The sequence below is a fragment of the Siniperca chuatsi genome, linkage group LG23 (assembly GCF_020085105.1).
Source record: "Siniperca chuatsi isolate FFG_IHB_CAS linkage group LG23, ASM2008510v1, whole genome shotgun sequence".
NCBI classification, from domain to species: domain Eukaryota; kingdom Metazoa; phylum Chordata; class Actinopteri; order Centrarchiformes; family Sinipercidae; genus Siniperca; species Siniperca chuatsi.
This window is the reverse complement of record NC_058064.1, coordinates 8,522,684-8,544,356: the sequence shown is the minus strand read 5'-3', so window position 1 is coordinate 8,544,356 and position 21,673 is coordinate 8,522,684.

Sequence of the window (21,673 nt, the reverse complement as noted above, 5' to 3'; positions counted from 1 at the left end):
ACGTCTCCCAACACTGCAGACTGTGGAGAGGAGTATTAGTGAACAGTGGATTTAGTGAATTGTGTGGATTGAGTTAGTTAGTTAGACTGTACTGTTAGCATAGAATATTTACTGATGAACAGTAACATTAACTGCGATAAACAGCATGGCTATGGCTATGTACTGCCACTCCCCCCAGAAACACACAATGGAGAGCCTCTTGTAGTAAAGCCAACAGCTCAGCTACAACACAGACCCCCACAGTAACTCTCTCAAAAGGGACATAAATGTGCTTCTCGTGACTGTCAAAGCTCCAGCAGACTCCTAGCAGACTAGATAGTAGCTTCTCATGACGGACTACCACCTCTACGTCGCTGTCCTTGCTACACTGAGCTCTCCTCCGTGCCCCTGACCCTTCACGTCATACGCTACGTAGCCACAAGGCCACAAAAAGTGTTGGGAGGAAGGGTTCTAGCCAAATTTGGGCTGGGTGTAGTTACCTTTTAAAAATGTAGTTAAGACTACATGAGAAGTGTCCCCTACAATTAATGGCTTGAAGAGGTTCAAAGAGGCTTGAAGAGGTCAAAGAGCTCAGACAGATCAGAGAAAAAGACACGGTGGTATTTCTCCAAAATGTCATTGTCTTTGATGCTACCCACAGTCTGTAATGGGAAAAAAGTGAATGAGGACTTGACAAAAAAAAAGGAGGACTTTCAAATTCTCTCCGCCTCTAGATGTGAGACAGCAAAAGAGAGATAGAGAGATGAGGAAATTGGATTGAACATCTGAGTGGAACAGAGGACAAGAGAGTAGAGAGGGTGGTGAGAAATTGTAAAGAAAGAAGGGTATAAAGAACAGATGAATAGAAGAGGGAGGATAAGTAAAACTCCATCACGAAATCATCAAAGACCCCAGTCTATAAGAGAAAGAGAAAGGCAAACCTAAAATGGCAGAAAGAGAGACACATGGCTCTATTTTTGTGACAATGCACTGTGCATGGTGGAGACATTTCAAGATCAATTTGGCATTTGGGGTGTATTGTGCAATTTTGATGTCAAGAACGAGGGGTATTTGTGCTGTCACTGCCCACCTGTTCATACATGGAGTGTGGTGTATCATGTTCTATGCTCTTTTAATACCTCTAACAAGCCTTCATATATACAAAATCCTTTCTAAGAAACTGATTTGACTGTGATATTCTGCATAACCCTGTGGGAAAAGTGCAACACGTGGCTGTGACATCCACATAGAACTGTCCCTATATGCCATAGCATGTTATCCATGTCAGTGTTCTCGTTATATACATTTTGCAACGACGGCTTGCCACTCCAAAATTAGGCTGCTGCTGCTTCAGAATTTTATGAAATGTCATGAAATCACAATTACACAACTCTGCAAAGCTGTTCGCTCCACTGAACTCAAACGCACAGTCGTCCGCTCGCTCTCCACTTTGAGGATGAGCAACTGGAACAGTGACAGGACGTCAATCACTAGCGAAGTCATGACAACCAAATAAACAACAGTACAGCATTTTCTCCTCAGGCAGAGTGACAAACAGGCCATCAGGAGCACCGGGAGAAATCTTGGTGGGCCGGTCGCTCTGTGGGCCACTTGAGCAGCCTATTATACAGAAATAAGAGCAAGAGAGATGTGTCGTCGGCCCACTTTGATTATGCACCAGCCCACATCCTCCTCCTCATGATCCTCAATACCAGTTCAACTGTTAGTCAAGGTTTTGCAGCTGAAGCCATAAGACAGAAGACAATAGGAATAAGATAAGCAAGGTTTGGGTTTGGCTGGCTATTTAGCTATATCAGGTGCCTTTTGTTGAAAAATGTTCAACTTTTCAGAAAGTCGATGCGCTCATCATTGTCACTTTTCGTGAACCGACCAATCACAGCCTGGATGCTGCGGGACATTAAAAAACGGCTGATGTGCTACAGTAAACTTTCGAAATGTTGAACTCATTGTTATGCATGAATGGTTATGATTATTGACAAGTTAGAACATTAACAAAGAGACTAACCACCCAGGTACAACAAAACCCTTTACCCAAGTTGATTTTCATTTTCACATGGTATGAATGGAAACTCTGTATTGTCTGTACAACAGAAAAATGCATTTGGAAATCTGAAAAATGTATATTTTTTGAAAAATACTAACAGATGATGCAAAGCATACATGATTTTTAGAGGTTAGAAGTTAAAACACGCATACAAAAACTAATGCCTTTCAGGTGCCCAGTATATATGTGTGTTCCTCACACATGGACAAATCACAAAACTTCTTTTAAATGGGAGAAGAGCAGGTGATTTGATTGATCACTGATGCCAGCCCATACCACACTTATTGATAGTTTATTTCTCCCAATCCCACCCTGTTTCCAGCTGCATCACAGTAAAGACCCACTGAAGGCGACGCAATGCAAAGTTCGCCCCAATTCATTTTCTATAAGACACAAGCAAATCACTTTGTAAGGCATTGTGGGATTCCAGGTGAAGTGGGACTGACCAGCAACGAGAAATACAAAGGTTGAATTTTTTTTTTTTTTTTTTTACAAACAAGGGCAAAATTCACCTGGAAATTCCATAGTGATTTGCCAAAAACACAGACAGAGAAAAAGTGACAGAAAGTTTAGTGTTGACATGTCTGTGGAGGAGAAGATCATCATTCTATGTACCAGGCCTCAAGGATTACAGATACAAACAAAAACATAGTGCTGCTCGGAACAACGTCACATGAATTGTGGGAGAAAGTGCAGGTTGCTTATTTACACAATGTTAGCTAATGAGCAAGCTACTCGCCAGCTTACGAGGGTTGACACGGCCACCACCATGAGGGAGAAGTGGCGGAGGTGATATTGCGCGATTTGTTCGCTTCCAGTAGGTCGTCTCCGTCACATTGTGTTTTTTTACAAGAAGTCGGCTGCCATGTGAGCCTGGATTGTTAGACACTAATTCCCAACAACAGAGCTAACAAAGTGAGCCCCTTCATTTTAGGTGATGGTAAGTCTGTACGATCCCTGAGCATGTGTGCATCTGCCCATGTGTCTTTTCACACAGCCCAACCCTTCAGTCTTAATTACGTGGAAAAGGTATGAGGGGTGCATCCGGCAAGGAGGAGGAAGAACAGAATTAAGACAGGCTTAAAAGAACATCTGTTTTGTTTGCCAAAGTGTGGTTGAGCTTGTGGGTTCATTCTTGTGAAACCATATGACCTACACAAATATGGAGCGATCACAAGAGGATTATCTTGCATTCAAATTAAGACAGGAAGTAAACTTGCATCTACTGTACACAACACTACAAATGAGGAGGAAGGAATTCCTACCACGGTGTCTGTGAAGATAAAGTTTTGAACTGTTGGGGGTGGCATGACAGAATTTCTCCCAAAAGGTCCATAAAATTCGTGATGTGGGAGGTGCACCAAATGACAGCAGAGAGGAAAGGTCGATTAGAGTTCATCAACAGGCTCCAAACAGTGGCTGTAGGCAGCTTGGCGATGTATGGCGTAACAACTACTGATCCTCTGGGATCTCAATCCAGGGGCAGGTTGGATGATGTGCTCGGCCGGGCGTGGTTTCTACATATGCCAAGGTAAACTGGGAAACTGCTTTCCAGTCCACAACATTAGGGCTCCAGATACGCAATATAGAATAGGACAAAGAAGCCAGATGGAGAGCAGTTCATCTTCTTCACTCGGCTCTAAATTAAATGGGAATATCAAAGGGGATATTTTTGCTGGATTAAAGAACAGTCTGCAGTTAAATCTAAGGCAACTAAACACAAGTTTGATGTTTTAAGAAATTTATTTTCCAGCTACCAAGGTGAATAAATCAAATATTGTGAAGTGGCTTATTTATATTTTTGTCTTTTACTGTTGCTTCTTCACCTTTGATCCATCTTTCATTCTCTCCAAATCTGCTCTCTTTATGTCTTTGCATCAAATGTCAGTCCTAAATCGTGTTTCTTTATGCTACATTGGTTCATGGTCTCATAAATCAAAATCAAATCTGAGAAAGAACACAGTCACTTACAGTGATACCAGCACGCTACATTACTTGAGCACAAATATATTTAGCCCCATAAAGGCAATAAAACTGACAAAATGTGAGTAAGTACATTAAAAACTCAAAAATGAATGAAGACAGGGAATGGAGATACTGTAATGATGAAGAATTGAGATTCTTTGTGTATCTTATTTCTTTGTGCAATGCCAAGCTCCAATTTTTGGTGTTTGATTATCTAACTCATTTAATTCACACTTTTTGTCTGTTGGCTTCTCTCTCTCCAATTGGCCTTTCTTATCAACTTTCCTCTCTCCACCTCTCATCTCTGTCTTTTCTTTGAGGAATTTTATCATCCACTCCTCTCTCTCACAACTCTTCCTTTTACACCTCCTCACTCCCATAATGCTCAGACTTTTGAAGGGCTTAGCTAGCACAGTGAACAGTAAACATTTTACAGCATTTTTGGGAACCATAAAGAGGAGTCGTTTCATCTAAGTCCTAAAATCTTTTTTTAATAATGTCAGTGACTCACTGCAAAGAAGTACACCTCCTCCTTAGTGGGGATATTTACAAAGTTGCCTTGCTCTCTGCTGCATGCCGAACTGAATTAGGTGTGTGGGTTGGTGCAGGTTTACAGAGTGGGAACACTTGATTGCATTTAAGGGTGAAATGTTGAGGGTTCGTCAAGTGTGTGTGAGTGTGTGTGTTTGTGTGCCACTGTGTATTTATGTGTGTACACATGCATTCATGCATCCAAACTTTGCACTGTTAGCTGGTAACATGTTATTACTGTTTTCCCCGATAATTATGGTATAATATAATTAATGTCCCAATTTCAGAAATTCTAATGTATATACAGTTTTCAGTAAAAAGTAAGTTAGTTGTGCTACCACCTTCTTTGAATATCATCCGACATTATTTAAAAACAGTGAGCGAAATACAGGGGGGATCTCAGACTCCTTAATTAACACCTAGGACCTCCTGTAAACCTAAAATTTCCATTCTTGGGAGTGGGAGTTCTTGGGAAAAAGTAAGCCCATTATTTTCTACTTATCTATACTGCAAAGTTTATTTGCATGGTGAAATGTTGAAAGGTGAGGAGCGGCACAGAAAATGATTGACAGTAAACAGGCAGCTATATTGGTGCTGCTGGCATACCGACGCTGCTGGTTATACTTGTGCAAACTATTTAAATATAGGCATATTAAAATTCTCTGGGGTCAGAGCCATTTATTTTCCTATTACTGGGGCCTCGACTCTCTTGATATATAAAACTGTGTATAAATTCAGTACTGTAAGGCACAAACCTGCAGGACAGTTTTTTAAAGTAAATCGCTACATACATCCCTTACAGAGATATTGTTAAACGTATGAAGTAAGTGCTTTTGCAATTGATAAATACAGCTTTTCTAGGCTCTGGGAAAGTTTTACAGATATAAAACCTCAATGGATTTAAAGTCCATAATACAAAAGAGTAATATAACCTTGTTGTTTGAGCTGTTCTGTCAAAAGTTTTACACATGTAAATATACGCCCCCCCCCCGCCAATTATTTTTATTATTTATTCCCCTGGCCTGAAACTCGTGTGTGTTTACAGCCACCTCTGAGCCTATGAGTATGGGTCAAGTCAGGTCTTATTATTAATAGCTTGTGTCGGGTCCAGAATTGATTCATAGATAACTGCGGATAATGGATCAGTTCATGTTCATTCGGTTTGTCTTGAGCTTTGCAGGGCTGGTACAGATTGGCAAACTGGACTCTGCTTTATTAGTTCCGGCTCTTTATTATAGATAATTGTGTGGTATTAGCTACTTGGAATGTGTAGCTGATGTAGATCTACTCTGTTTGAGAAGTACCACATATGGCACGGGACCCCCCTGATTGTCAGGGGGTATTTTACGCACTGTTAAAAAAAAAAAAAAAAAAAACATGCCTACACGCCAATTACTCTTTAATTTTTGGTTGCATTCTTCTTGCACGCCAGCCTAAAAAAGCGAAATCAAAGAAAATTGTAATTTGAGTTTTTATAATAGAGAGAGAAAGGATAAAAAAAGGACACACACCTTAGCATCACGTACATTTGTTGCCCTGACTGACAATTCCCCCACAGGAGAGGTGACCAAGTTAATTTGAGTTTTAAAAAGATCAGAGTCAGATGCTGTAATGAATTACTACCGTTAGCAAGTAATAAAATCAGTGAAGAATACGGATTTCTTTTTATTAATGAGACCACTAATACTGATTTTGACTCCACAAGTGCATTCTAGACAGCACACTGTGAAACATAAACACTAAATTCCACAAGTAAATACTAATATTCAGAGAAGAAAGTCATACTTTATGTATAGATATACCCTCTTACACAAACAAGACATGTGCACTGTACGGTGCATTATATCATCATAAAGTACTTCTCCCCAGACTGCTGACCCTCAGCGTCTGTTTGTAGTTTTCTTCATCAACACTAATGAAACATCTGCCTGCTGTTTCACCAACAGAGGTGGCACAGTTAATTGCAAATAGATTACCCTACTAATTATGTCACTTTTCAATGTCTGTGTTTGTTTTTGAGAGCTTTTGAGTGAAAAAGGGAAGTGGTATGTACGCGTCTGTCTTGATTCCTCCTTAATCCATAACTATGTAAACGACCTTTTGAAAACGTGTGTGAGAATGTACTTTGAATTTGCAGTGCATGATCAGCTGTGCATTAGTAAGTGTGCTCTGGGTGTCAGCTTTCTTCCCTGCCCTGTCAGCTCTGCTTGTCTGCCCGCATTCTTAACTAGCAACTTTGGTAGAGAAATAATGACCTCGGGAAGCTTTACGTGACCCCTGTCTTTTTTTTACAATTTTTCTGATAAGTAATCCTGTCTTCTCTGTGGCGCTTTCTTTCATGAAATGTTTCATATCTTCTCACAAGCTCTTGCACATGTCCCTAGTTCAGAGGGCAAGACTTTGTACCAATTGAGGAATTGACAGTATAGCTATTAATATCTGTCTCATTCTCCTTTTCTCTTCGTGTGCGAGTATCTGTGTGTTTGTTGTGGGAGAGGGATCTTCTAAGGCAGGCGGGGCAAGGGTCTGGGCAAGACAGAGGAGACTGCATTCAATGCCTTCACCTTTCACTCCTCTTTCAGCATAGACAGAAGAGGAAGAAAAGGGAACACAGGGAAGAATAAAAAGGTGGTTTTGAAATACCTGTTTCCTCCATGTGAAAGAGGCAAAGGTAGAGACAACATAGTGCTGGTAAGTGAAGTAAAAGAACAAGAAGAGGTCAAGAGGTCAGGACAGACAAGCTGGGAAAATGAAGGAGTAGATTTAATGAAACACAAAGTGGTTCAAGGACTCAGACCCTCCCTTGCTGGAAAGATGGAAGAGCGAGAATGATGGACAGAGATGCTAATCTCAACTTCAAACAGTACTCCATAACTACCCGATAGTAGCTACAAACAAAGTGAATAAGTTGAAATACAGTAGCTTGAAATGAATACAAATATTAGATGAAAGCAGAAAGTGAGGGAGGGAATTGGAATAAAAGGTAAAGTGAAAGGAAGAGAAAGAAGCAGTGGGAGGTAGAGCAACAGCAAGAAATGCCAAACTTGACATAATCAGATGAGAAGGTGGTTAGTAATTCCATAGTAAGCTATATGGTAAGGTGACCCAGTTGCCCTTGTGGGTATGTAAGTAGGTGTTCATGTAGCAGCCCAGAGGCACTCAAGGGATACAAAGCTGTTCTGAGGTCAGCTTCAAAGGCACAGGCATGGGGCCTTTGCACTGAAAGGGCTGCCAAAACCCCAGGCCCCAGATCAGATGGGAAATTAAAAATGCACAAGCAGGGACTATACATCTACACCCAAGGCTCAGCTTTAGCATACATTGAACAGTTGGAGGAAGACAGAGGAAGGAATGAAGGAAAACTGGAATGAAAAAAGAAAAGAATGAGGAAAGGATACAAAGAGAAGGTGAGAAAAGATGGAGGGGAGATACTGAAGGGGATTAGTAATATGCTGAGACATAATAATAATAATAATCATAATAATAATCTCTTTATGTAAACAATTATTTCAAAATGTGAAGAAATTACATTGTTGAAGCATTTAATGAAAATGCATACATTTACTATCCTTTTAAATTACTTGTAGGATTGGTCTTATGGACTCTGAGATGCTGATGATGAGTGAGTCTATAAAAAGATACATTATCAAACATGATCACCTCAAGCATCATTGGCAAAGATGCATAATTAACTCTACTCATAAAGAGACGGGATGAGACACTGACTATAAATGTATATTTTTCAGTTTTTTAAACTTTATCATAGCTTCTCTGAGAGCTGTGAGAGTTTTCTATTTTCTTAATGATCTGTGTGATATTTCAGGAGATCAAAGAACATAAATGTGTTAACAGATTGGGCAAAAAGTTGATTGGGCAAATGGAATAATGTACATGTATGCACACACACACACACACACAAATCCTTAATCTGTGTATTCTGTTTCTTCAAATTAAATCGGATTGGGTAGGAAAAACAAAGCTTTTACTGACTGTATTGTGATAACATTGATCCTATCAGTAAGCTAAAGTGGGAAAAACTGTTTCCTTGTTCATCTTTTGGCAAAAAGAAGAAAATAAGATTATCGAAATAAATAAGGCCGATTAAGTGTCTTCTTGAGATGTTTTTAGGCCAATACAGCCTGACCGATACAGGATTTTTGAGGCAAATACCAATACTGATACTGATATACTGAATACTGAGTTTAAAAAAATCTGATAATGATATATTGGCCAATATTGATTTCCTTTAAACAACCCATAACATAAACAAACATTTTTGTTAAGACTGATCAGTCGGGCTTGACAACACAACTTGTTTGCTACAGCACAGTCCTCATTTGCATGGTAGCATCATCACTGGGTCTCTACTGTATGAAAGTACTTATAATAACAGTATATTCTGTATTGTGTCTAATGCCGAAGTGAGAAATTTGGCACAGAAACACATATCACCATCTCAAACTAAAACTTACCTCACAGTAACAAATACATGTATTGCCTAGAGGTTCGACCCAGAGAAATTGAGAAATGTTCAACTTTATCCAAGTTCCCTCTGAAGCACAGGAGCACCAACCTGGAGACAACCAATTGCTCTGTTTTGATTCCCTGGGTAAACCACTACATAAAAGTACTTCAAACTAAATGGAGGAAAAGCTGATTGTCGTGGTTAACGGCTTCCAGGTTGTATGATAACTTTAATGAGCTAGCGGGACTTGAATTAAAAAAAAAAAAAAACCTTAATGCATGAAAATACATTGCTCTGGAAATAAACTATTTCATCGTGTGCTAGTGTAGTAACAAGAGAAAATACTGCCCAATTGGAGTAGAGTATGTAAATTAAGTGCTCAATGCTAAACACGCCCGCAAGCTTCAGGCTCACAACTGCTCCAAAGACAGTTGTCAGTCAGTTTCTGACACCTTCCATTTGCATGAAACTTCCATGAGATGCTTTGATACAATCTGCCCACTAGAGAGTAGTACATAAAATGTGTGAAATACAGAACAATGTTGTTACAGGATCATGAAATCAACAACAGAAACCTGAAGTTTGCCATCTGAGTCTTGCCAAGATGATTGTTCATTCTTCTGGCAGAGGCTGACATCATATTATATACATTAATTTCCATAAATGCATTTTGCAGTTGGTGAAAATATTGTTAGTGTCCAAAGAGGCACTGCTAACTACTAACCAGGTTACTAGTGAGAATTGGAAGAGGTAGCAAAGGCATACATTCAGTGAACTAGTACAGAGAAATAGATGAAATATGGTGACTATATATACACACACGAAACAAAAAAGAATTCATAGCATCAGCTCTGAGGATGAAGAGATGCCTGTGAAATTCCCTGCATGATGTTACCAGGTTTGAGTCAGATGCAAAAATCACAGAAGCCCGCATCGTGGAAGTAGTCACAGAGGCTCTGACTCACAAAGTACCTGTATATACAGAGTGACAGTAAAACTCTGCGTCCAGCACACTGTAAGCCTGCAACAAGACATGCGGTAAGCTGCTTAATGTCACCGCAGAACAGAGGAAAGTACAGCTGAGGAAAGAGAGCAGGATAGAGGAGGGGAGGAGTATGGATGGATGGATGGATGGATGAAGAGAAAGAGAAACAGGGATTTGGGTCTGTGATAGGATGTCACAATTTGGGTGAGAAGGGTGAGGATGACAGGGAAAGAAAAGGACGGGTGTGTGTTTGAGAGAGAGTGTGGGCGAAGTAGACAGACAGTGAAATGAAAAATCCCTTCCAGACAGCTTGGTGACGGGCCTAAGTAACCCCCCCCCCCCAAGTCAGTCGGCACATAATCCAGGTAACGTGGCACGAATAATAGATGAAACATCAAACGGCAACCCCTGCCAACCTCCAACCTTGAGCTAAACAACTATAGCGTTCGCACCCCTGCCTGCCAGCCAGCCCATCCCATCCAAAATCCCCTTTCATGTTACCGCCATGCACCACGCTCCAAAAGCTTATCACCGTTGACAAATCCTCTTTTTTCCAATATGCTGGGAAAAATACAACAAAATAATTTTTATTGCTTAAATATTTATGACGCAGGAACCCCCCCCCGATATGTTTATTATTTATTTGTTTGAGCGTGAGGTTGTCGTACATTTATTTCCTTGGTTGTAGGGTGGTGGTAGCTAACATGCAGTGAAAGATGTGTGGAGTCCCAGAGCGTGGCAGGAAGACAGAGTGTTAGTGCTCCCACGGTGAGAATTTGAGGGGATCGTTACATAAACATGGGGCCCATTAAGTATGGGGAATGTAATTTGTGGAAGTGACAGATCATTTTTTCTATGTTGTCTGGTAACTGCAGACGCTGCATCATTGGGGCTGTGACTGAGACAAATACAGGAGGAGTGGTTAAAAGGATATGGTCAACGGGGGGAGATGTGGGGTACGATGATGGTATGATGCAAGCTACTGTGGTGCATTGCACCTTCTGGGCCATAGTTAGTGGAAGCTGCTAACACATAATTGAAAGTGGCAGAGAACTGGCTGAGCACCGCTGGAGGCTTGAGAGAAGGTGGGGTTGGATCCAGAGTTGGGGGTCACAAAAGGGTAAGAAAGGGAGGAAGCAAGAGGAGTAGGGTGGATGTCCAATGCCCTGAAGTTACAGTACATGCTGAGGTATTTTTGATAGAGAATGAGTAGAGCTCAAGGTTTCTCTTCCTTCCTCTTTCCCCTGACTGCCACACATAAACACATACACACAAATGGGAGCACACACAATGTTTTGGAGAGTCAGAATTTACCTCATCAGAGTAGAGTCCTCTGGGTTAGAGGGGGGTTTCTTCTGCCCTGCTTTCACTCTCTCTTCCCCTCTCACACTTTCTCTTCCCAGAGCCCCAGAGCCCCAGAGCCGAGACCTTAATGAAGACGAATGCGAGGAATCAATTTGCGGCATCTTCCTTCCATCTGGCTGGGGCTCGTCTCTGTACCTCAATTAGCACGGCAGCTGAGGGAGAGCTCCTCCAAAGCAGCCCTATTACACACACCAGCGTCTTGAGGAGCAGCTACAGGCTACAGGCATTGCTGAGAGAGGAATGCATTAAAATGGGAGGAATGTGCTACTTAAAGCTTAGACGCAAAAATCTGTTTTTCTTCTGAACCCAGGAATGAAATGATAGCTTTGCCAAACTCCACTCTGCACCATTAAATGTTCTCTAACAACCCAGTTGATGAACAATAAAGTGAATAAGATGTTCAAGTCAAGTATTTAAGTTGTATTACCATTTCTGATTTGTTGTGGAGGCAAATTTGGAAAAAATACTTTTATACTGTTATCATTATACAACAAATCAGCAATTGTTTGTGCATGTCCTTTTAGGAAATCTGGAAAATCTTCCACCTGTTGCATCTACAGAGATAAAGCTATAAAAGTGCGCAGATGTCTTAAAGTGGTTAGCCACTTGGTATACGAAAAAGTATGTAAAAAGAACCGCTTTAAAGAATCTGAACAAGAAGACCCACATAAAAAGCTCACAGTACACAACCATGTATAAGCTAATTAATAATTCGACTGAAGAGGATAGTACCTTTTACCTAAACTGACAAGGCTTTGTAGAATCTGGTAGTGAGTTTTTAGGATTCACAGTCTTACAATGCTCTCTCTCCAGGATAGAAGGAGAATCCAATGGGGTCTCAGCTAACAACAGGGAGGATCAAACTACCTATAGGTACCTAAAAAAGTGGTGTGTGTGAAGGTTATGTTGCTCACTGAGCTAAGAATTTCTCTCCGGTCTGTGCTTACTTGTCAATTCAATGGATACTGAATCCAAGACTGGCTGCTACCCAGACACAAACATAAATATCAGCATCTACTGTCACTACAATCTGCTGTTTGCCTGGATTATATCAGTGCAAATCCAGCGTTACACACTGACCAACGCTGACCAAATATTAACATGCTGCTATCCAACTGTCCCAGTCAAACTGTTGGCGTCCATCATCCTGCATATCAGATTACATTGAAGCTAACAAATAAGGGCACATCAGTATACTGCCAATATCTAGTATAATCTTTGGCATTTACACTGTAAGCTTGTTATGATGACGAGATTGGCAATGGATGGCTGGGGCAGATCTTAACACCAGACTAAAGAGCTCAGGCAGACAGAGGCTTCGTTTCTCGGAGGGACAGCTCATTCTGAGGCTACAAGGCTCAAATGGAGGACACCCAGTGTGACCTACAGGAGGTGATCAGGGGACTTCTGGAGGCTATTTGGCAGGAGGAAGCCTAATTAAGTGAGCAAGAAAGCAAGTAAGCTCACTATTTGTTCATTTATTTGGCAGTGGCTTGCTCCAGAATAGATTAATTGCCCTTAAGGTAAAGGAAAATTGAGACCCAGAGGAAAATTTAACTCTTGGATGAAGTCAAGCCTATACATTGCCTGCTGTATAAATAAAATTGAATTGAATAGACATTCTGCAGATATGTCAAAGCATAAAAATGGCAGTTGATTTCAGTCGCAGCACGCAGTTTGCAACCAATATATACACGAAGTTGGTATTTAAGTAGAAAAAGGGAAGGTAGTTGAAGAGGAATAATATACACATACATATACACTCATAAATAAAACATATAGACTAACTGTAGATAGCCATGCATCTGTGTATAGTTTGGCTTCAAAAATCCCTCCCCTGCAGCCTGTGACTCACATACAGTTCCTCTAACAGTGTGCCCTGCAGCGATGGATACACACTCTGCTGGATGAGCTGTACTAAGCTCTACAGGGATGAGAGATGGGGAAGACCCCCTCGTGTCAACATAGAGGAGCCTCTGACGTCCATGGCTATGCATGTCTGTGTGCGAGTGTGTGTGTGCGTACACGTGCTGATGAGTCAGAGTGAACACTAAGTCCTGCCTCTGGGGCATCACTCCTCCCTGGCATTGGCTGTGTCAGCATCAGAGACATTTCAGCCAAATGTCAAGCATACTACCACTACTACACATTTGTATTTATATTTTCATTGTATATTTGCATATGCGTATGGTTGTGTAGAGTATGTGCATGGCTGTATGTACTGCAGTTTAAGTATGCATACTTAATACTGCACAGCAGGTCATCAGGTATGCCTGGGAATTACTTATTTTTGTTTGAATCGGTCCTAATTGTTATCTAGCCAAACTTCACACAGAGTACTTTATCGTAACAAAAATATAGGCTACACTTTGGTTTAGGACATTTGTAAGATTATTTAATTAATCACTTTGGTTGCGTAACATTCTATCTGTGAATAAAGATCACATGCAAAAAAGGCCTTGAGCCAAGTTTGATGTTCGATGTAACAAGTACAAGGCTCAGTATGTGCATTGAACCATCAGGATGCCTTTGATAATGATTAAAAAGGCCCGTGAGGAAGAGAAAGAAGCCCCCTCTTCCACACTGTACGATCCTTACAATGTATGTCCTACCATGCTCTCTGGCCTTGCCACCTCCCCCAACCACTCAACCACTGAGTGGCTACACTCTCTCTGAAGTCAGTCCACACCAATTAGGCTGTGCTACAAGCTGTGCCTTCACACTGTCAGTGCAGATCACCTGCTAGTTCAACACTGCCTATTAAAGACGGAGATGACTGAACATGGAGGTGGTCAAGGAGGCTGGCTCTCAGGAGTGGTGCTTGTCCGCTCGTTGCATGTTTGACTCGAGAAGAGAGATACATTGGCACCAATTTTAAAGCAGGGTCTGTACATCTCCTCAGCCTTTTTTCGTTTTGTTCGCTAAATTTACGGTGAGAAAGGGAGGAGAAGGGAAAGGGAGAAACATGCGTGTGTGAGTGTGTTTGAGAGAGAGAGAAAGAGAAAATGATGATTAGTCTTTGTTGGTCTCTGTAAATAGGGCCATAAAAAGTAGCCATATGAAAAGCTGCATCTCTGCTGCCCCTCTCAGGTAATGAGATGCAACTGCACAATCTCTGCTTGGAGTTGGACAAACACTCTCTCCGATCGTCCTGCCTCTCCTCCCCCTTCTGAACAATTATTTCTTGCTTCCTTTCTTCCATCATTTTGTGATTTTTCTCCTCTGCTTTCCCATTTTCATGTTGTCTCTTTCATTGCTTTGTCACTATCTCGGTCTCCCTGCCCGCCACTCCCTTCCCCTCACTCTCTTTCTGCTCCAGTACTGTGTAATGGATGCCCATGGGTTACGCGTACCTGCTGGGTACAGTGAGCTCATACAATCTGTCAGCAGAGATAAGTTAATATGTGACATGAAATTGTGGAAAGAGATTTAAAAAAAATACAAAAACAGATTTTCAATTAGGCAGTGATATACATATACAGTACATGAGTTGTATGGTAATCTATAAACAGGAAATGATTGTGTTCCCTGTCTTAACATTTTTGCCACAACTCCATATAATTGAACTGGAGTCACATTACTGGGCTAAGCCATGGAACTCCACTGGAGACCAATAACAAGGACCGATGGTAATGACAAAATTAATTTAATGCAGACAGCCATTGGAGAATAGGCATGTTTTCACTGTAGCCTAGCATCAAATTAAATAACTGCAATATCTCCTGAAATCTATGATTACATTTCCATTAAAATTATACTAACCTTCCTAGTGATTAGGTTCAAGACGACCATCAGACCAATCAAGTTGCAAACCATACAGTACTGAAATGAGCCTTTCAGATCTACCACCCCTGTAATTAAAAGACACACACTCCAATGGTCCACCCACACAGATGTTTTCTCTTATTTTGCCTATTTAAACTCCTTCTCAGGACCGTGCGGACTCTGACCCTCCTTTTATTATTGTTGCACCTGTTTGGGTGGGAGATGTTACACCTTTATCATTCTTATTAGTTTGTGGCCTCATGAAATTCAAGCATAGCTCCAGACAGCTTCAACATGAAGGGAGGACTCATTAACCAGAAGTGGAAACACATGAGTAGGTGTACAGGGCCTTTAAGGTATGGTTAAGTTCAGAAACAAAAAAACCCCAGGGGCAGACTGGGGTAATGGTTAAGGTTACCAATGTTAACAGTTAATGATGGAATATGAACCATAGTCTCTGGTGCAGAAGTCACAAACTGTGACAGCGTGCAGTGGTGCTGTCCTTGGTCCTGAAACACACTGCATTCTGACTGGCTGGGCCTGGAGCTGTCTGTGGTGCTGAAAACAAACGCAGAGAATTACCAAGATCATAGCCATATTCATAGCTCTTCCTATGTGGAGCTCAGTCCCGCAAAGTCATAGGAGCTGAAACCGTGATGCATATGCAATTAAATGTACTGGTTTTTAATCATTCTGAAATTTGCTGCAATTCTTATTGTATATTCACTGCAATCAGATGACAAAATTCACTCTTTAGTCCTAAACTATTTGTGATAATGGCAAAAGGTACTGGAAATGTCTGTGCCAGTTGCTGTGCTGTGCTTGGGTAGTAGGAGCTTTACAGCAATGCAGTGACAGCACCACAGCTAAGTACAGAGTCTTGGGAAGATGTACTTAGAGCTTTAGTGGCGTATGCTAGACAGCAAAAGCTGACTGCGGAGTACTGAGCACCACAGGGATGCCAAAGGGAGACACGAGAGGGAGCAAGACAGAGGCAGAGGGAGAGGAGGGGACAGAGAGGAGGGAAGGAGGGGGATGACAGAGGAGCTTCCATTACTAAACAGAGGGAACATTAAGAAGATTTAATTTGCCTAATGACAAAGGCAGATCCCTAAATGGCTGTGCACTATATTGTAGTGAAGCATACTCCATTAATGCAATACATCTCTGAATATTTAGGTTTGGCTCCCTCAGCTTTTTTTTCCTCTCTTCAGCTTTTCCCTCCTTCCTTTTTGCTTTTTGCGTATACCCCTCTGTGCCAGTTCTTTTTATTACATAATATTGCGGACAAAAAGTACAGAGAGGCTGGTGCATATGCATCCATGCTCTCTTTATGTCTCCCTCTCCCCTTCTACTTCTCTATTTCTTCAATCCCCTTACTCAATCATCATCCCAAACACACACAAAAAATATGCATACACAGAGCAAATAAGCTATTATTCATGCACAGATGCACACTAAAATGCACACGGACACAAACAAATACCCGTAACTTTAACACAAGCAAATCCAAATTCTTGTCTTGTTTCACACACTCATTCAAATCAATGCAGTATGTGATTAACATCAAAGCAAAGTTTACATACCAAGCTCCAGGGTGTGGGTAAAGCTTGCGCATTCATAATTGATGGCAAAACACACACATACCCCCACACACACAAAAAGGGCCCTAATTTCACACTGCCAAAGTTGGTATTACTCAAACTGAGTTAGAGGGCCAAAACACAAAAAAGAAATCAAGATATGTATTTGTTGTAAGGCAATATAAACAGATAGATTCATAAGTCTATACATATTAATTCATGCACAGAACTCTGCCAAACATACCCCGATTAGCCCTCAAACACTTCCTGTTATCCATAGTAGAATCCAAAATAGAAGTACAGTTAGAGCACAGGAAACCTGTACATAGTGTATGCATCATTACTTCACACATGTGAAAAATTGATTACCAGGTTTGTTAGACCTTGGTTGGCGGGGTTTGTGTTTTTGTGAGGCTTAATTTGTTTTAGGTGGTGCTCCAATTTGTTGCACGTAAGCAGCTCATTTCTCTTTGTTAGAGGGCTAATAATGTTATAAGTCCGAGGACTTTGTTGTGCTAGGCCAGAGAGCCGTTTGAGGGCTGTAACTCTCTATCCTCATATTCTTTCCTTTCGGGCTGTCCCATATGACCTTGCTTTCTGCAGCTGAGTTAGAGATTAGAGATTAGATGGGGAAGAATACAACTAGGGGGATTTAGATTGTTAAAGAGAATCTACGGTTTTAAGCAGGGATGCCAAAGAGAAAAGAAAGGTCTTAAAAGATACATTAAAGCTGAGCCACAGTAGTATTGGGAGATGAGAAAAAAGAAAGAGGGAAGGGCCGGGTGTGTATGCAAGTGCATGTGTGTGCATGCTTTTCTCTTTGTATGCCTTTGGCTAGAAGTGGTGGGAGGTCTTTCGTTTTTATTCCAACATCATCGTTAATCCCCTAATTGTGCTTAATTACTTGATGGCTCTAATTAGGGCCCTTGATAGTATGAGAGGAGCGACCCTCCTGATCGCCCTGAGAGAGTCATAAAAAGACCCTAAAGTATGTAGAGGGGTTGAAAAATGAGCTGGTGTTACAGATGATGGCGGTGAGATGATGATTGTTGATGAAGTGCGTGCGTGCGTGTGTGTCTGTGTGTGTGTGTGTGTGTGAGAAAGAGAGAGAGACAGAAAATGAGTTAAAGTGTGTGAGCATATGTTCACTTCACATTTGTCCCTCTCCTCTTCCTTTTCACCCCCTTCTTCTACTTCTCTCATTTTCTCTCCTATTAATGATGAGGGGTTGACATGGCAGTGGGCCTGCTCTGTTAACCAGCTTATGTAACCATGCCCCGGCAGCTTGGAGGATGTGCTGACAGCATGCTTTCTCAGCGTCATTAGCAGAGTTACACAGCTGGCTCTGAAATAGGGGGAGGAGCAAGGGAGACAGAGAGATAAAACAGAGGGAGGAAAGAGAAAGAGGAAAGAAAGTGTGACTAGGGAAGTTGGGAGCGGAGCAAAGGCATCAGCAGGGATGAGGTGGAGAGATGGCTGAAGATAGAAGAGGGGGTGTGTAAAGAAAAGGGAGGATGCAGGGTTGCCAGGAGCTATGGGACCTCCAGGAGGTCTATCCCAACTCTCCTAGTTGAGCATCTAGCTCAAACACTAGTCGCACACCTCAGTCACACATACCTTTTTGCCCTCCATGCTTTTTACTGCAGCAATGCAGCAGGAGCACCTCTGTTCCACCTTTTGTTTTGTTTTTTTGCCTCAAAAAGGAGACAGACATGAAAGAAGACAAAAAAAAAGAAGAAATGCTTTTCTCCCATCGGGCGCTCATACAGCATGCTATCGTGCCCCACATCAGAGGCAACATAAAAGCAATTCACATGCAAATACCAATCTCCCTGTGTACTGAACACAGATTCGAAAAACAGCAACCTTGCATCACAGACCCTGAACAATGTCGGGGAAGACGTGTCAGATAACACAGATGTAACACATCGAAAACATCAAACGGACCCGGAAACTACATGACAGAGGAAGCTGTCAATCAAGATGTCTGAACACCAACATCCTGTGAGGATCAAACAGAGTATCAAGACAGCGTACCACATGGGCCAACTTGTTTTATTCCTTATTCACATTCTGCAGTGAGAACAACTTGTGCAGTGAATGGTTAGTGCAGTCAACAAACCCTTTTTGATTTGGCTGTAAAGCTGCCATGTACATAAAATGAAACGCCGCAACAGGGGTTGAATCAGCGGCCAAAATATTTCTGAGGCAGTTATGAGCAATTTAAATTAAGCTATGGCAGCTATCATTTCTTGGCCACAGGGCAGGATGGTAATAAGAGGCACACAGGCACTAGAATGAGGAGGACAACTGATGATGGAGAAAACTGACAAAAAGTTGATGGGGTGATACTAAAACATCATTACAGAACTATATTTTTCAAAACACAGACACATCAACACTCTGTCTCTCTCCCCTGCATGGTTTAGCACAAGCTGCTTGGCTTCAAACTGAGTTTGATTGGTGGAAGGCCCAGTCCACCGAGAGCTGTGAGCTCAGGGCCTGGATAAACATCCGCTGGGCACAGCAAAGAGACAGAGAGAGGGGGAGAGAGGTGGGGATAGACTGCACATCTCCAATACCCTACCCACCAGTAACAGCAGCAGCAGTTGCTGCAATCTGAGGCCCTTCGTCTTCAAATGTTGACAAGACAGAGTTGAGTCTGGAGGAAGATTTGGGCAAATCATTCTTAAGGAAGAGGGAACAGTTCAGGACTCTGAAGATTTAAGGTTTAAGAAGTGGAGCCAACACAGAAGAGAGTGTTGCATGGATGCTAGAGGAATGAGAAAAAGAGTGGATGTATAGTATGTGAATATACGTATGTGGGAGAAAGAAAGAGGGAGACCATGGGGCCGACATATGCATTTGTTTATGTGTTTGGTGCAGTGTATGATGCTTTAGAGCCTTCATCGGTGAGTCAATACCTCCAGCTCTGACAGCTTTTCAGTTCTCCTCTCTTCCTTTTTTACTCCTTCTCACACTCTCTCGCCTCGGGTAGACACACAAACAAACACCATTGTTATATTCTAATTCTACTTTCCTCTCTCTCTCTTACTCTCACACCATTTCCCACAGTCTCTGCCTTCATTTCTTATTTTTGCTACCGCTCACACTGATGCTCCTTCTTTCTCTCTCCAGAGGGGGATTTCTGTGGGACAAGTGCCATGTCATGGTTTATGGTTTTGTTTTGTTTGCCTGGTTGTGTGTGTGTGTGTGTGTGTGTGTGTGTGTGTGTGTGTGTGACAGTGACGTCACAGACAGATAACAAGCTTAACTTTGACGAGCCCCCCAAATGCCTTGGGGCAGTGCAGTGACACGGTTTCACCTCAAAAACACAGAAACATCCCACAGTAACGCTTAACACAGAGAGCAACTGCTCTGGGCTGATGGAGAATCTGACATCTCCACGTACACACGGAGGTGCGCCTAAGGAGACTGTAAATAACTAAAAAACATGTGAAAATTAAACATGCTAGCAGGGTACAAACTCATTTGCTCATTCATTGAGTCCCTCCATACTAGAGGGTGACCGACATGTCAGGCGGGTAATATCAGCCGATATTGGCTTATTACAAATATATGCATAAAAGTTTTTCCATAATTGAAGTTTAAAATATTGTATTGTGCTTATTTTTTATAGTTACTATTTTTTATAACAATATAATTTATAGTGAAGTTTACTGTTCAAAATGCAATGTTATCTTATACAGTGGTGTGCAAAAGTGTTTGCCCCCTTCCTGATTTCTTATTTTTTTGCATGTTTGTCACACTTGTTTGTCAGATCATCAAACAAATTTAAATATTAGTCAAAGATAACACAAGTAAACACAAAATGCAGTTTTAAATGAAGGTTGTTATTATTAAGGGAAAACAAAATCCAAACCCTGGCCCTGTGTGAAAAAGTGATTCCCCCTAAACCTAATAATAACCTAATGGTTGGGCCACCCTTAGCAGCAACAACTGCAATCAAGCGTTTGCGATAACTTGCAATGAGTCTTTTACAGCGCTGTGGAGGAATTTTGGCCCACTCATCTTTGCAGAATTGTTGTAATTCAGCCACATTGGAGGGTTTTTGAGCATGAACTGCCTTTTTAAGGTCGTGCCACAGCATTTCAATAGGATTCAGGTCAGGACTTTGACTAGGCCACTCCAAAGTCTTCATTTTGTTTGTGATTAAAGTGACTGATTCAAGAGGAGTTTGGAAAACGGAGGTTTGCCTTACAGCTCATACTTTATACTGTATTATGGGTTTTTCTGTATGTTTTGTTTTTTTACCCTTCAAATATCAATAGAGGCCTCAACTATCCCACACTGGGCTGTAGTGGGCTGAAGTTAACAAGCGCTTTTGACCTCTTAAAAGGAATATCTACTTGTGAGCCATTTTCATGAGCCTTTGGTGGACATGAGTTGTGACCATTTAAACCAAAATTTATCCTGATTTATCCTTCTTTTGAAAGATTTTTAGATGCCTGATTTTTTTCCTCTTTTTCTTTTCTTCTAATCATCTGGTGACCCTGAAGAATTATTTTGGGACCCACTAGTTTAGGTTACAGGTGAAGCCTGCACTTTGTGATGCCCGCAACTGCCACAGCCAGTCAAAGTCAAACATTTGACCCATTCACCATCGTCAGAAGTGGAGGCTTATGATTTTAACTGGATCTCTCAAAGCGAGTTGAAATGTGGACAATGGAAGGATACAGTGTTGCCTCAGGGCCACAATACTGCCAAACTGGCACTAAGGCTCCTCCTAAGTCGGTGGGTACTCGGGTGCTTTGGCTTGCTGAAAGAACATCCCTTGAAGAGTTAGACAGAGAGAGAGAGTGATAGATGTGAGAAATGCTACTGATTTTCTATTCTGTGTGAGGTACGCCGCCCGTGTGTGCATGTCTCCTGCAAATTTTTGTGTTTTTTCAGAGCTTCTTTTAAGTAGTACACTGCAGGCAAACACAAATATCCCTGAGGCTTGGGTG